Source organism: Zalophus californianus, chromosome 11 (assembly GCF_009762305.2).
Source record: "Zalophus californianus isolate mZalCal1 chromosome 11, mZalCal1.pri.v2, whole genome shotgun sequence".
Classification (NCBI taxonomy): Eukaryota; Metazoa; Chordata; class Mammalia; order Carnivora; family Otariidae; genus Zalophus; species Zalophus californianus.
The window spans coordinates 21,300,310-21,317,504 of record NC_045605.1 but is presented as its reverse complement, the minus strand read 5'-3'; the positions used below and the strand labels follow the sequence as shown (position 1 = coordinate 21,317,504).

The 17,195-nt window shown below is 41.4% G+C and overlaps 1 protein-coding gene across 3 annotated transcripts in view; it reads right to left on the bottom strand.

Annotated features, from left to right (window-relative positions):
* Positions 1 to 17,195, bottom strand: part of CHEK1 (checkpoint kinase 1) — a 78,001-nt gene that overhangs the window by 19,207 nt on the left and 41,599 nt on the right. The window contains exons 14-15 of one of the 3 annotated variants that reach the window (XR_004819438.1): positions 16,499 to 16,623; positions 14,939 to 15,611 (exon numbers count right to left, since the gene is read on the bottom strand). The exons of the other annotated variants lie outside the window; for them this stretch is intronic. The gene's annotated coding sequence lies outside the window, so the exon portion shown is untranslated. Of the gene's footprint in view, positions 1 to 14,938; positions 15,612 to 16,498; positions 16,624 to 17,195 lie in introns of those variants that run through there. 3 annotated transcript variants of the gene reach the window in all.

The following is a 17,195-nucleotide window of genomic DNA, read 5'->3' as shown; positions in this document are numbered from 1 at the left end:
TGTCTTCTTCTTTTTCTTCTTCTTTTTTTAATATATATTGTATTATTTGTTTCAGAGCTGCAGATCTGTGATTCAACAGTCTTGCACAATTCAGAGCGCTCATCATAGCACATACCCACCCCAATGTCTATCACCCAGCCACCCCATCCCTCCCACCCCCACCACTCCAGCAACCCTGTTTTTTTCCTGAGATTAAGAATTCCTCATATCAATGAGGTTGTATGATACATGTCTTTCTCTGATTGACTTATTTCGCTCAGCATAACACAATCCAGTTCCATCCACATCGTTGCAAATGGCAAGATTTCATTCCTTTTGATAGCTGCATAATATTCCATTGTATATATATTCCACATCTTCTTTATCCACTCATCTGTCGATGGACATCTAGGCTCTCTCCATAGTTTGACTATTGTGGACATTGCTGCTATGAACATTGGGGTGCACATGCCCCATCTTTTCACTACATCTGTATCTTTGGGGTAAATACCAAGTGATGCAATTGCTGAGTTGTAGGGTAGCTCTATTTATAACTTCCTGAGGAATTTCCATACTATTTTCCAGAGTGGCTACACCAGCTTGCATTCCCACCAACAGTGTAGGAGGGTTCCCCTTTCTCCACATCCCCGCCAACATCTGTTGTTTCCTGATTTGTTAATTTTAGGATTCTGACTGGTGTGAGGTGATATCTCATTGAGGTTTTGATTTGGATTTCCCTGATGCCAAGCGATGCTGAGCACTTTTTCATGTGTCTGTTGGCCATTTGGATGTCTTCTTTGGAAAAACGTCTGTTCATTCTTCTGCTCATTTCTTAATCGGATCACTTGTTCTTTGGGTGTTGAGTTTAAGAAGTTCTTTATAGATTTTGGATATTAGCCCTTTATCTGATATGTCATTTGCAAATATTTTCTCCCATTCTGTCGGTTGCCTTTTGGTTTTGTGGACTGTTTCTTTTGCTGTGCAAAAGCTTTTTATCTTGATGAAATCCCAATAGTTCATTTTTGCCCTGGCTTCCCGTGCCTTTGGCGATGTTTCTAGGAAGAAGTTGCTGCGGCTGAGGTCGAAGAGGTTGCTACCTGTGTTCTCCTTTAGTATTCTGATGGACTCCTGTCTCACGTTTAGGTCTTTCAACCATTTGGAGTCTATTTTTGTGTGTGGTGTAAGGAAATGGTCCAGTTTCATTCTTCTGCATGTGGCTGTCCAATTTTCCCAACACCATTTGTTGAAGAGACTGTCTTTTTTCCATTGGATATTCTTTCCTGTTTTGTCGAAGATGAGTTGACCATAGAGTAGAGGGTCCATTTCTGGGCTCTCTATTCTGTGCCATTGATCGATGTGTCTGTTTTTGTGCCAGTACCACACTGTCTTGATGATGACAGCTTTGTAATAGAGCTGGAAGTCCGGATTTGTGATGCCACCAGCTTTGCTTTTCTTTTTCAACATTCCTCTGGTTATTTGGGGTCTTTTCTGGCTCCATACAAATTTTAGGATGATTTGTTCCATTTCTTTGAAAAAAGTGGATGGTATTTTGATGGGGATTGCATTGAATGTGTAGATTGCTCTAGGTAGCACTGACATCTTCACAATGTTTGTTCTTCCAATCCATGAGCATGGAATGTTTTTCCATTTCTTTGTGTCTTCTTCAATTTCTTTCATGAGTATTTTATAGTTTTCTGAGAACAGTACAGTTTCTTTGCCTCTTGGGTTAGATTTATTCCTAGGTATCTTATGGTTTTGGGTGCAATTGTAAATGGGATCGACTCCTTGATTTGCCTCTCTTCTGTCTTGTTGTTGGTGTATAGGAATGCCACTGATTTCTGTGCATTGATTTTATATCCTGCCACTTTACTGAATTCCTGTATGAGTTCTAGCAGTTTTGGAGTGGAGTCCTTTGGGTTTTCCACATAAAATATCATATCATCGCAGAGAGTGAGAGTTTGACTTCTTCTTTGCCGATTTGGATGCCTTTGATTTCTTTTTGTTGTCTGATTGCTGTGGCTAGGACTTCTAATACTATGTTGAAGAGCAGTGGTGATAGTGGACATCCCTGCCACGTTCCTGACCTTAGGGGGAAAGCTCTCAGTTTTTCCCCATTGAGAACGATATTCGCTGTGGGTTTTTCATAGATGGCTTTTATGATATTGAGGTATGTACCCTCTATCCCTATAGTCTGAAGAGTTTTGATCAAGAAAGGATGCTGTATTTTGTCAAATGCTTTTTCTGCATCTGTTGAGAGGATCATATGGTTCTTGTTCTTTCTTTTATTAATGTATTGTATCACATTGATTGATGTGCGGAAGTTGAACCAAACTTCAGCCCAGAGATAAATCCCACTTGGTCGTGGTGAATAATCCTTTTAATGTACTGTTGGATCCTATTGGCTAGTATTTTGGTGAGAATTTTTGCATCCATGTTCATCAAGGATATTGGTCTGTAATTCTCCTTTTTGATGGGTTGTCAGGTTTGGGGATCAAGGTAATGGTGGCCTCATAAAACGAGTTTGGAAGTTTTCCTTCCATTTCTATTTTTTGGAACAGTTTCAGGAGAATAGGTATTAATTCTTCTTGAAATGTTTGGTAGAATTCCCCTGGGAAGCCATCTGGCCCTGGGCTTTTGTTTGTTGGGAGATTTTTGATGACTGCTTCAATTTCCTTAGTGGTGATAGGTCTGTTCAGGTTTTCTATTTCTTCCTGGTTCAGTTTTGGTAGTTGATACATCTCTAGGAATACATCCATTTCTTCCAGGTTATCTAATTTGCTGGCATAGAGTTGCTCATAATATGTTCTTATAACTGTTTTTATTTCTTTGGTGTTGGTTGTGATCTCTCCTCTTTCATTCATGATTTTGTTGATTTGGGTCATTTCTCTTTTCTTTTTGATAAGTCTGGCCAGGGGTTTATCAATCTTGTTAATTCTTTCAAAGAACCAGCTCCTAGTTTCGTTGATCTGTTCTACTGTTCTTTTGGTTTCTAGTTCATTGATTTCTGCTCTGATCTTCATTATCTGTCTTCTCTGCTGGGTTTAGGCTTTATTTGCTGTTCTTTCTCCAGCTCCTTCAGGTGTAGGGTTAGGTTGTGTATTTGAGACCTTTCTTGTTTCTTGAGAAAGGCTTGTATTGCTATATACTTTCCTCTTAGGACTGCCTTTGCTGCATCCCAAAGATTTTGAACTGTTGTGTTTTCATTTTCACTTGTTTCCATGAATTTTTTAAATCTTTTTTAATTTCCTGGTTGACCCATTCATTCTTTAGTAGGATGCTCTTTAGCCTCCATGTATTTGAGTTCTTTCCAACTTTCCTCTTGTGATTGAGTTCTAGTTTCAAATATTGTGATCTGAAAATATGTAAGGAATGATCCCAGTCTTTTGGTACCAATGGAGACCTGATTTGTGACCTAGGATGTGATCAATTCTGGAGAATGTTCCATGGGCACTAGAGAAGAATGTGTATTCTGTTGCTTTGGAATGGAATGTTCTGAATATATCTGTGAAGTCCATTTGGTCCAGTGTGTCATTTAAAGTATTTCCTTGTTGATCTTTTGCTTAGATCTGTCCATTTCAGTGAGGGGAGTGTTAAAGTCCCCCACTATTATTGTATTGTTGTCGATGTGTTTGTTATTAATTGTCTTATATAATTGGCTGCTCCCACATTAGGGGCACAGATATTTACAATTGTTAGATCTTCTTGTTGGAGAGGCCCTTTAAGTAGGATAGTGTCCTTCCTCATCTCTTATTACAGTCTTTCGTTTAAAATCTAATTTGTCTGATATAAGGATTGCCACCCCAGCTTTCTTTTGGTGTCCATTAGCATGGTAAATGGTTTTCCACCCCCTCACTTTCAATTTAGGGGTGTCTTTGCATCTAAAATGAGTCTCTTGCAGACAGCATATCGATGGGTCTTGTTTTTTTATCCAATCTGATAGCCTGTGTCTTTTGATTGGGGCATTGAGCCCATTTACATTCAGGGTAACTATTGGAAGATATGAATTTAGTGCCATTGTATTGCCTGTAAGGTGACTGTTACTGTATATTGTCTGTGTTCCTTTCTGGTCTATGTTACTTTTAGGCTCTCTCTTTGCTTAGAGGATCCCTTTCAATATTTCTTGTAGGGCTGGTTTCGTTTTTGCAAATTCCTTTAGTTTTTGTTTGTCCTGGAAGCTTTTAATCTCTATTTTCAGTGACAGCCTAGCTGGGTATAGTATTCTTGGCTGCATATTTTTCTCATTTAGTGCCCTGAAGATATCATGCCAGTCCTTTCTGGCCTGCCAGGTCTCTGTGGATAGGTCTGTTATCAGTCTAATGTTTTTACCCTTGTAGGTTACAGACCTCTTCTCCTGAGCTGCTTTCAGGATTTTCTCTTTGTCTCTGAGACTTGTAAGTTTTACTATTAGATGTCGGGGTGTTGACCTATTTTTATTCATTTTGAGAGGGGTTCTCTATGCCTCATGGATTTTGATGCCTGTTTCCTTCCCCAAATTAGGGAAGTTCTCTGCGATAATTTGCTCCAATATACCTTCTGCCCCTCTCTTTCTTCTTCTTCTGGGATCCCAATTATTCTAATGTTGTTTCAACTTATGGTATCACTTATCTCTCGAATTCTGCCCTCATGATCCAGTAGTTGCTCTTTTTCTCAGCTTCTTTATTTGCCATCATTTGGTCTTCTATATCACTAATTGTCTCTTCTGCCTCATTTATCCTAGCAGTTAGAGTCTCCATTTTTTATTGCACCTCATTAATAGCCTTTTTGATTTCTACTTGGTTAGATTTTAGTTATTTTATTTCTCCAGAAAGGGTTTCTCTAATAACTTCCATGCTTTTTTCAAGCCCAGCTAGTATCTTTAAATCATCATTCTGAACTCTAGTTCCGACATCCTACTAACGTCCATATTGAGTAGGTCCCTGGCAGTCAGTACTGCCTCTTGTTCTTTTTTCTGAAGTAAGTTTTTCCACCTTGTCATTTTGTCCAGAGGAGAATAAATGAATGAGAGAACAAAATGCTAACAGGGTAAAAATGTCCCCAGAAAATATACACTAAACAAATCAGAAAAGACCTGAAACTGGAGGAAAAGAAAGGGAAAGAAAGAAAAAAGAAAAAGATAAAGATAAAGATAAAAACAAACAAAAACAAAAACAAAAAAAACAATATGATCGAATATGATCAGGCTGGTGCACAGATCAGTGTCACACACTAGATTTTGGGCATATTTTGGTCTGTTAGAAGAAAGTACCTCCCAAAATTTTAAAGAAAGAAAAACTTATATATGTACAAAAATAAGGGTTAATATGATAAGGGGATGGAATATGACTATAAAGGTGAAAATTATAAAAGATCTTATAAAAGGAATTGATAAGATAAGAAGTTGGTTGAAAAAAGAAAGAAAGAAGAGGATTTAAAAAAAGGGGGGGGGAGAGAATGTGATCAGGCAGGAGACTAGAACAAAGCCATACACTAGAGATTAGGGTATATTTTGATCTGTTAGATGAAATTGTATCTCAAAATTTTAAAGAGAGAACAACTTATATATATATATGCCAAAAATAAGGGTAACTACTATGAAGGGATAGAATATGACTCTAAAAATGAAAAATAAAAAATGTTTTTTAACAAAAAGGGATTGATAAGATGTTGGTTGAAAAAGGGAAAAAGAAAAATTCAACAAAAAAAAGAAAAAAGAAAAGGCAGTTAAAAAAAATTAACTTTGAAAGACTAAAGAATCATGGTAAAAAAGCCATGAATTCTATGTGCAGTATTCCCCTAGCGCTGGCACTCTGCCATTCTCATTGATGGGTAAACTTGGTCTTGGCTCGCTGTTCTGCTGATCTTCTGGGGGAGGGGCCTGTTGCCGTAGTTCCCAAATGTCTTTGCCCCACCCTTGTCGGTCCGGGCTAAGTAATCTGCTCGGGTTTGCTCTCCAGAACTTTTGTTCCCTGCAAGCTTTCCCTACAGCTTTGGAGGACGAGAGTGAAAATGGCGGCCTCCCAATCTCCGCCCCAGAGGAGCCAAGAACTTGAGGCCCTGCTCCTTAGTGGACCCCCAGAGAAAAGCAGTAAATCTTTTTTCTCCCGGTCTCCGGCCGCACTCCATGCTCACCCAGCCTGTGACCGAGGGTTTCTATCTCTAGCACCCGACCCCGTGTGGAGTCTGCAAACCCAGCAGATCCCTGCGGTGTGCTCCCGTGCCACTCCTTCCGGGGGGGAGGAAGGGGAGTCTCCCCAGATCTGCCTCCTGTTGGGTCCCTGCTGGAGGAGCAGTGGCCTGACTGTGCCGAGGATCACGGTTTATGGCCACCCCAAGCGGAGAGCCCACGCCTCGGCTCCGTCTCTGCAGCGGGCTTCCCCGCTCCGATACCTGGGAGCTCTGCCGCACTCAGGCACCCCCGGTCTTTCTGTGACCCCGAGGGTCCTGAGACCACACTGTCCCGCGAGGGTTCCACCCCCCGCTTAGCCACTGCAGCGACGTCCCTCAGCGGAACCGCCTTCTCAAAGTTCCGATTTTGTGCTCCGCGGCTCTAGCACTTGCCAGAAGCAGCCGACGGAGGGCCCCCTCCCCCGCCGTCTATCCTCCCGAATATCGCCTCGGATTCACTTCTCCGCATGTCCTACCTTCCAGAAAGTGGTCGCTTTTCTGTTCAGAGAGTTGTTGCTATTCTTTTCTTCGATCTCCTGTTGAGTTCGTAGGTGTCCAGAAAGGTTTGATCCCTATCCAGCTGAATTCCTGAAACCAGATGAAATCCAGGTCTCCTACTCCTCCGCCATCTTGCTCCTCCCCCCATGCTTTCTCTTTTAATCCTGAAAACAATTTTACAATATTATTAAGATTAGGGGAGCCTGGTGGCTCAGTCGTTAAGCGTCTACCTTCGGCTCAGGTCATGATTCCAGGATTCTGGGATGGAGCCCCACATAGGGCTCCCTGCTCCGCGGGAAGCCCGCTTCTCCCTCTCCCACCCCCCCTGCTTGTGTTCCCTCTCTCGTTGTGTCTCTCTCTGTCAAATAAACAAATAAAATCTTTAAAAAAATTAAGATTACAGGATCCTAAGCAAGACAAATTGGAGAGTTTTGTCATAAGCCAAAATAAATGGTGGTGGTCCAGAGACTCCTTCAGGCTCCTTTTAAAATTTCTGAATGAAAATTATTTTGGATACACAGTACTATCTCTTCATTAACTGCCATTCAAAAATAAAGGCCCAAAACCTTGGAATTCCAAAAGAATTCTCACCTTGAAATATGGTCTACTGGGGTGCCTGGGTGGCTCAGTCTGTTAAGCATCTTACTCTTGGTTTCAGCTCAAGTCCTGATCTCACGGGTCCTGAGATCAAGACCTGCATGGGGCTCCCCACTCAGGAGGAATTTGCTTGGATATTTTCTCTCTTCTCTGCCTCTTCACCTACTTGTGCTCTCTCTCTCTCAAATAAATAATAAAATCTTAAAAAAAATATGGTCTACTGAGGGCAAGAAGAAAAATGAAATTCTACTAACATTATTGACATTTTTTTGAGGGAAGGGGATAAATATTAGCTAAATCTGTTCTATAAATATAGCTACATATGTTGAGGAAATAAGTTCAAACATGTGGTTAAAATGTAATGGAAGGAAAGTTCTGGCTTCCATTAATAGTGGAAGAGTTTGGTTGAACTAACCCTCCTTTAGATAACAATTATAAACGGGGTGAAAAATAAGAAAGAACTATTTGAAAGTTCCCTGAAAGGTACTGGAAAGAAGTCACCCCTAAAAAGACAGGAACAGCGCCGAGTGAGATTTGCAAGTCTGTGGCCTTATGCCTGAGAGGACTTCTTAGTCCACATATCAAGGGAGAGCAAAAATCCAGTTTACTGGTTTGAGGATTCAGAGAACAAAGATTAGAGCAGGCAGAGAGTTGTAAAATTAGGGAAATCCTCGAAAGAAAGAAACCACAATTAAACCTCAAAATGAGTATAAACTGTGACCAAATTCTTGGCTGATCACTGACTCCAGGAGGTCTGACAATAGCAAATAGAAGCTGAAAGAACTGAGCAGAGATGTGTGCTGCTGTCTATCTCAAAGAAGACAGAGTTTGGACTACAAGTCAACCTAGGAGAACACAAGTCAACACTCTTCAGAGGAACACAGAGTCCAGAACTCCACATCATTCACTATGTCCACTATATAATAAGAAATTAGTAGACACAGAAATAAAAATGTGACCCATAGTAAAGAAAAAAAGGTTATTGACCCCAAGATGTACCAGACGTTGGAATTAGTGAACAAAAGCAATAAGCAGCTATTAGAGATGTGTTCAAGAATCTAAAGGAAAATAGTGTCATATGAATGAAGAGATAAGGAATCTCAACACAGAAACTAAAACTATAAAAAAGAACCAAATGGAAATTTTAGAACGGAAAAGTACAATAACTGAAAAAAACCACTAAATTATCTTAACAGCATAACAGGGACCACATCAGAGTCAGCAATTTTGGAGAGAGCTCAATAGAACTTATCCAATTTGAAAAACAGAGGGAAAAAAAGTATTAAAGAAAGTGAACAAAACCTCAGTGACTTGTGGGACACTATCAAGCAATAAAACGTATAATTAATTGGAGTCCCAGAAGAATAGAAGAGAGATGAGACAGAAAAAGCATTAAAAAAAATAATGGCCAAAATTTTCCCAAATTGGGTGAAAAACACAAACTTACACATCTAAGAAGTTCAGTGAACTAAAGGTAGGATAAACACAATAGAAAACCACATAGGCACATAATAGTCAAATTACTAAAATTCAAAGATAAAGAAAAAAAGCTCAAAATTGGTCCAAACAAAAGATACATTGTAACATGTATATAGAACACTGACACAAATGTCAGCTGACTTCTTATCAGAAACAACAGAGAGCAGAAAACAAGAGAATTATATGTTTAAAGCCATAAAAGAAAAAACCTGTCAGTCAAAATGTTACAAACAAGACAATTATCCTTCAAAAATGAAGGTAACAAAGACATTTTCATATACCCAAACAGGAAGAGAATTCATAACCAACAGACTTGGAGACCAGGAGAAAAAAAAGGCGCTAAGGTAATTTCTTCATGCTCAAGGAAGCTAAAGGAAAATGATGCCAAGGCAACTCTGATCTACAGGAAGAAATGTGGAGAACAGATATAATGTGGTAAATTTAAGACATGTATACTATTTCTTCTAATTTTAAAAGCCATGCCTGTTTAAAGCTAAAATTATTTATTTATTTATTTATTTTAAAGATTTTATTTATTCATTTGACAGAGTGAGACACAGTGAGAGAGGGAACATAAGCAGGGGGAGTGGAAGAGGGAGAAGCTGGCTTCCCACCGAGCAGGGAGCCCGATGCAGGGCCCGATCCCAGGACCCTGGGACCATGACCCGAGCCAAAGGCAGATGCTGAACAACTGAGGCACCCAGGTGCCCCTAAAATTATTTTTAATGTAAAAAGATATAACAATAATAGCACAAAGGAAAGAGGAGGTAACTGGAACTATACTTTCAAAAGTTTCTTATTTTGGGGGCGCTTGGGTGGCTCAGTTGTTTAAGCATCCAACTCTTGATTTCAGCTCAAGTCATGATCTCAAGGGTTGTGAGTTCAAGCCCCATGTTGGGCTCCATGCTGGGCATGGAACCAACTTAAACAAAAAGTTTCTTATTTTTTTTTTTAAGATTTTATTTATTTGACAAAGATAGAGCACAAGCGGGGGCAGTGGCAGGCAGAGGGAGAAGCAGGCTTCCCGCAGAGAAGGGTGAGCTTGATGCGGGGCTTGATCCCAGGACTCCAGGATCATGACCTGAGCCAAAGGCAGTTGCTTAACCAACTGAGCCACCCAGGCGCCCAAAAGTTTCTTATTTTTAAGTGAAGTAGTCAATGTTAATTTAATTCAATTGTGAAGAGATATAGTAATCCTTGGAGAAAAATTATTTTAATAAATACACAAAGGCATAGCTAAAAAGCCAATGGGAAAATTAAAACGGAATACTAAAAAGTATTTGATTGACTCAAATAAAGGTAGAAAAGTATGGCTGTGGGGGAGGGTTTTCCATTTTCTCTCTTGACTGGCTGGTTCCTCCCTTGGAGTACACTTTAAAAAAACTTTGCTAAGATCAACAAGGAAATAAAGACTTTAAATGACACACTGGACCAAATGGACTTCACAGACATATTCAGAACATTCCATCCCAAAGCAACGGAATACACATTCTTCTCTAGTGCCCATGGAACATTCTCCAGAATTGATCACATCCTAGGTCACAAATCAGGTCTCAACCGGTACCAAAAGATTGGGATCATTCCCTGCATATTTTCAGACCACAATGCTTTGAAACTAGAACTCAATCACAAGAGAAAAGTCGTAAAGAACTCAAATACCTGGAGGCTAAAGAGCATCCTACTAAAGAATGAATGGGTCAACCAGGAAATTAAAGAAGAATTAAAAAAAAATTCATGGAAACCAATGAAAATGAAAACACAACTGTTCAAAATCTTTGGGATACAGAAAAGGCAGTCCTGAGAGGAAAGTATATAGCAATACAAGCCTTTCTCAAGAAACAAGAAAGGTCTCAAATACACAACCTAACCCTACACCTGAAGGAGCTGGAGAAAGAACAGCAAATAAAGCCTAAACCCAGCAGGAGAAGAGAAATAATAAAGATCAGAGCAGAAATCAATGAAATAGAAACCAAAAGAACAGTAGAACAGATCAACGAAACTAGGAGCTGATTCTTTGAAAGAATTAACAAGATTGATAAATCCCTGGCCAGACTTATCAAAAAGAAAAGAGAAATGACCCAAATCAACAAAATCATGAATGAAAGAGGAGAGATCACAACCAACACCAAAGAAATAAAAACAGTTATAAGAACATATTATGAGCAACTCTATGCCAGCAAATTAGATAACCTGGAAGAAATGGGTGCATTCCTAGAGATGTATCAACTACCAAAATTGAACCAGGAAGAAATAGAAAACCTGAACAGACCTATAACCACTAAGGAAATTGAAGCAGTCATCAAAAATCTCCCAAGAAACAAAAGCCCAGGGCCAGATGGCTTCCCAGGGGAATTCTATCAGACAGTTAAAGAAGAATTAATACCTATTCTCCTGAAACTGTTCCAAAAAATAGAAATGGAAGGAAAACTTCCGAACTCATTTTATGAGGCCAGCATTACCTTGATCCCAAAACCAGACAAAGACCCCATCAAAAAGGAGAATTACAGACCAATATCCTTGGTGAACATGGATGCAAAAATTCTCACCAAAATACTAGCCAATAGGATCCAACAGTCCATTAAAAGGATTATTCACCACGACCAAGTGGGATTTATCCCTGGGCTGCAAGTCTGGTTCAACGTCCGCAAATCAATCAACGTGATACAATACATTAACAAAAGAAAGAACAAGAATCATATGATCCTCTCAATAGATGCAGAAAAAGCATTTGACAAAGTACAGCATCCTTTCTTGATCAAAACTCTTCAGAGTATAGGGTTAGAGGGTACATAGCTCAATATCATAAAAGCCATCTATGAAAAACCCACAGCGAATATCATTCTCAATGGGGAAAGGCTGAGAGCTTTTCCCCTAAGGTCAGGAACACGGCAGGGATGTCCACTCTCACCAGTGCTATTCAACATAGTATTAGAAGTCCTAGCCACAGCAATCAGACAACAAAAAGAAATCAAAGGCATCCAGATTGGCAAGGAGGAAGTCAAACTCTCACTCTTTGCAGATGATATGATACTGTATGTGGAAAACCCAAAAGACTCCACCCCAAAACTGCTCGAACTCATACAGGAATTCAGTAAAGTAGCAGGATATAAAATCAATGCACAGAAATCAGTGGCATTCCTATACACCAACAAGACAGAAGAGAGGCAAATCAAGGAGTCGATCCCATTTACAATTGCACCCAAAACCATTAGATGTCTAGGAATAAATTTAACCAAAGAGGCAAAGGATCTGTACTCAGAAAACTATAAAATACTCATGAAAGAAATTGAAGAAGACACAAAGAAATGGAAAAACGTTCCATGCTCATGGATTGGGAGAACCAATATTGTGAAGATGTCAATGCTACCTAGAGCAATCTACACATTCAATGCAATCCCCATCAAAATACCATCTACTTTTTTCAAAGAAATGGAACAAATCATCCTAAAATTTGTATGGAACCAGAAGAGACCCCGAATAGCCAGAGGAACGTTGAAAAAGAAAAGCAAAGCTGGCGGCATCACAATTCCGGACTTCCAGCTCTATTACAAAGTTGTCATCATCAAGACAGTGTGGTACTGGCACAAAAACAGACACATCGATCAATGGAACAGAATAGAGAGCCCAGAAATGGACCCTCAACTCTATGGTCAACTTATCTTTGACAATGCAGGAAAGATGTCCAATGGAAAAAAGACAGTCTCTTCAACAAATGGTGTTGGGAAAATTGGACAGCCACATGCAGAAGAATGAAACTGGACCATTTCCTTACACCACACACAAAAATAGACTCCAAATGGTTGAAAGACCTAAACGTGAGACAGAAGTCCATCAAAATCCTAAAGGAGAACACAGGTAGCAACCTCTTCGACCTCAGCCGCAGCAACTTCTTCCTAGGAACATCGCCAAAGGCACGGGAAGCCAGGGCAAAAATGAACTATTGGGATTTCATCAAGATAAAAAGCTTTTGCACAGCAAAAGAAACAGTCCACAAAACCAAAAGACAACCGACAGAATGGGAGAAAATATTTGCAAATGACATATCAGATAAAGGGCTAGTATCCAAAATCTATAAAGAACTTATCAAACTCAACACCCAAAGAACAAATAATCCAATCAAGAAATGGGCAGAAGACATGAACAGACATTTTTCCAAAGAAGACATCCAAATGGCCAACAGGCACATGAAAAAGTGCTCAACATCGCTCGGCATCAGGGAAATCCAAATCAAAACCTCAATGAGATACCACCTCACACCAGTCAGAATGGCTAAAATTAACAAGTCAGGAAATGACAGATGTTGGCGGGGATGTGGAGAAAGGGGAACCCTCCTACACTGTTGGTGGGAATGCAAGCTGGTGCAGCCACTCTGGAAAACAGTATGGAGGTTCCTCAAACAGTTGAAATTAGAGCTACCATTTGATCCAGCAATTGCACTACTGGGTATTTACCACAAAGATACAAATGTAGGGACCCGAAGGGGTACGTGCACCCCAATGTTTATAGCAGCAATGTCCACAATAGCCAAACTGTGGAAAGAGTCTAGAAGTCCACCAACAGATGAATGGATAAAGAAGATGTGGTATATATACACAATGGAATATTATGCAGCCATCAAAAGGAATGAGATCTTGCCATTTGCAACGACGTGGATGGAACTGGAGGGTGTTATGCTGAGTGAAATAAGTCAATCAGAGAAAGACATGAATCATATGAACTCACTGATACGAGGAATTCTTAATCTCAGGAAACAAATTGAGTGTTACTGGAGTGGTGGGGGGTGGGAGGGATGGGGTTGCTGGGTGATAGACATTGGGGAGGGTATGTGCTACGGTGAGCGCTGTGAATTGTGCAAGACTGTTGAATCACAGATCTGTACTTCTGAAACAAATAACGCAACATATTTTAAGAAAAAAGAAAAAGAAGAAGATAACAGGAGAGGAAGAATGAAGGGGAGTAAGTCAGAGGGGGAGACGAACCATGAGAGATGATGGACTCTGAAAAACAAACTGAGGGTTCTAGAGGGGAGGGGGTGGGGATGGGTTAGCCTGGTGGTGGGTATTAAAGAGGGCACATTCTGCATGGAGCACTGGGTGTTATGAACAAACAATGAATCATGGAACACTACATCAAAAACTAATGATGTAATATATGGTGATTAACATAACAATAAAAAAATTAAAAAAAAACTTTGCTGTGCTTTACTTTTTTTTCACTGTCCTGTAATTCTTTACTGTGGCAGTGAAAAGAACCAAGGCTTCTTTCTGTTTCCATCTCACTCTCAGTAACAAAGGGAAGGCTCATGCACTGTTGGTGGGAATGCAAACTGGGGCAGCAGTCGTGGAAACAGTATGGAGGTTCCTCAAAAATTTAAAAATAGAACCACCCTATGATCCAGTAACCGCACTGGGTTTTTACCCAAAGAATATGAAAACACTAATTCAAAACAATGCATGCACGCCTATGTTTACTGCAGCATTATTTATAGTAGCCAAATTATGGAAGTACCCCAAGTGGCTGCTGATAAGATGAATGGATAAACAGGATGTGAGATACACACACACAGACATACACACACACACACACACACACAGACACACACACACACACACAGGAATATTACTGAGCCATAAGAGAATGAAATCTTGCCAGTTCTAACAAGATGGATGGACCTAGAGAGTATAATAAGCAAAATAAGTCAGTCAGAGAAAGATAAATACTATATGATCTCACTCACATTTGATGGTTACCAGAGGGGAGGTGGATAGGGCAATGGGTGAACTAGGTGAAGGGGATTATGATGAGCACTGAGTACTGTATAGAACTGTTGAATCACTATATTATACAGATTCAAAGAAGCTAAAAGAATCTCACACAGATGAGTACTGAAAACACCACCACAATCATCAAATTGCTTAAAACCAAAGAGAAAGAGCAAATCTTGAAGACATCAGGAGAAAAAGGCACTTTAAGTAAATTTTGATAAATTAAAGGTGTATACCATAAGCCCTAAAACAAGGTATGTCTCTGCATGATAGGAGGGGATTGCTAGTGAGATCTACTTTGGCCACTATTTTATACCTTTTTCTAAATTGAATATTTTACTTATATAATTTAAACATAAAAACAAAAATTCCAAAACAACACCAACCTAAAAAGATACAGGATTTATTAAGAAAAAAGCTACACAGTAGAAAGGGGGAAAGACTGAGGAAGTTGTGTGTGTGTGTGTGTGTGTGTGTGTGTGTGTGTGTGTGTGTGTGTGTTTGTGTGTGTAACTGAAAGGCTGGTGAAGGAGTTCCCTCCAGGCCTAAGTTCTATGAGTAAGAGGGAGGCAAGATATTGGAGCCATTGTGACTCTGGTCAGCCTGGCAGAAAAGAAGCCTCTACACGGAAGGCACATTGAGGACAGGGATCAGGTCTGTTTTATTCACTGTTCTAAAATCAGCATCTAATTACAGGGCCAAGCAGGCAGAAAAATATGCATTGAAGGAAGGAAAAGAGGGAGGGGGGAAGGCTTGCTATCTGGCAGCCAGTGACAGGAGAAAGGAGGGAGGGGTGGAGGTACAGAGAGAGAAAGGGAGGGGACAGGAATCAGAGGCAAAGAGCAGCAAGGGCGATGGGAAGCAGAAAGCCTTGATCTGGTGGGTGAAGCTGTACGAATGTCATTACCCAGAGCTGAGGAGGAGCAGGCTTCGGGGCTTGAACAGTGCTGGGGCAGGGGGGCCCCATCCTTTGAGGCTACAGGGGCACAGAAAAGGGCTAAACGAGTAACTGAGCGGGTCAAAGAAGGGCCAACTCTCTACAATCGTTTACAGTGTCACGGTGGGATTCAAAACCAATTTGAGCCCTTGGTCTCAAGAAGGGCACGGAGAGGTCCCCACGGTCCTGGTATCCATACGGGAGACTGTCATCTGGAGAGAAAGACAAGAAAAGAGGATCTCTGATTTGTGGCCTCCAAGATCAAGTGTTTGCCACATTCGAGATAGACGATACATATTTGTTGAAAGAATGAGTGATTCGGCCAATGGGAAGAAACAGCACATGGTCCTGAGCAGTCAGGTTGCCAGGTAAGAAGGGACATCAGCCACCCTGCAATGACAGAGGGGGGCCCCTAGTGGGCCATCTTCCCCCAACCCCTCACCTTGCTCCCAAGGCCTCAAGTTCCCAAAAGCACTACCACAAACAAGCCCCACTGCAATTTTCATCCCAGTTCCTCCCAACCCTGAGTCTGCCTGGGGACTCCCCAAAGACCTAGGTGCCCCTCAACAAGTCCTTTTCCCCCTGATAACTCTGTTGGTCCAGTCAAGGGCCAGTGGCAGTCCAGCACCAGATCCAGGACGCTTGTGCAACTTTTGTTTTTCCCAAAGGATTTCACAGCCCTTTTTTCACTATCATATGTACGCTTAGATGATATTTAAATACTGCCACTTTGATTTCAGCCCTTGGCTCAAACAATGGAAGCATTAATTTTGCAAACAGTGCCAGAACCCGGATCTGGGATAGCTTTCCCAGGGCTTGAGGGTGGAGTATGCAGGGAAGAGCCAAATGCCAAGCCCTGTAAGGAATTTCCAGATTATAATTCCAGGGAGCTGATTATAGAGCTATGGTGAAATTTAGTTAAAACCACCACCCACGGGGAAATCCATGATGCATTCTGGCCACGACCCCTTTTGTAACTTTTTAAGGGGAAAAAAAGAACCCTTCCCAGTCTCTCAGCCATTGACCCCAGGGCTCCTGAGAGCTACCTCCCTCACGATCAGGTAAAGGTCACCCAGGTGACATCTCAGACCCCACCTACCTTCATGGTCTGTCCTCAGAGAGCTTTGTTGGCTCCCTTCAGTCTGGATGGCACTTTGCCCAGCCTGGGAAACCCCAGGGTAATGAAAGCCCTACAGATGTTGACTCTTCCATTCTGGAAATAGTCTAGGATTGGAAAGTGAAACAGACATAATGAGGCTCTCCAGGCCCTGCCTTCCCACAGGTCAGGAGCGTGCACACCCTCTGGGCCACTGGCAGCCTGGACAATGCCAGTTCCCAGGCCCGAGGAGGTGGCTGAAATCGGGGGATTTCTGGATGCTTGGCTCATACCTGCGAGTACTGACAGGATCCCCCTCTCCTCCCAGGGATGGACTGTGCTGCCCGGGGAAGGTTGCGTCCTACCCTGTAGCCCCTCCAGCCCCACCCATATGGCCCCGTGACCATTTTCCCAATCCTTCCCAAAAGGCAGCCCACATTGCCTTCACCACCCACAAAACTTTCTTTGCTCCCTTTCAACTCAAATTTAGGGCTCTCAGCAAGAAAGCCTGAGGAACTGGGGAGTGTCAGGGATTAGAACTGAGGTGGGAAGGAGGTGAAGTAAAATTGGGAAGAGGAGAGGAAGGAGAAAGGGAAAAGCAGGGACAAAAGTGGAGGAAGCAAAGGGGAGGGGAGGCAGAGAGGGAGGAAACCCAGTGGAGTGAGGGGGCAAAGGCTGTGATGCCCCCTGAGGTTAAGGT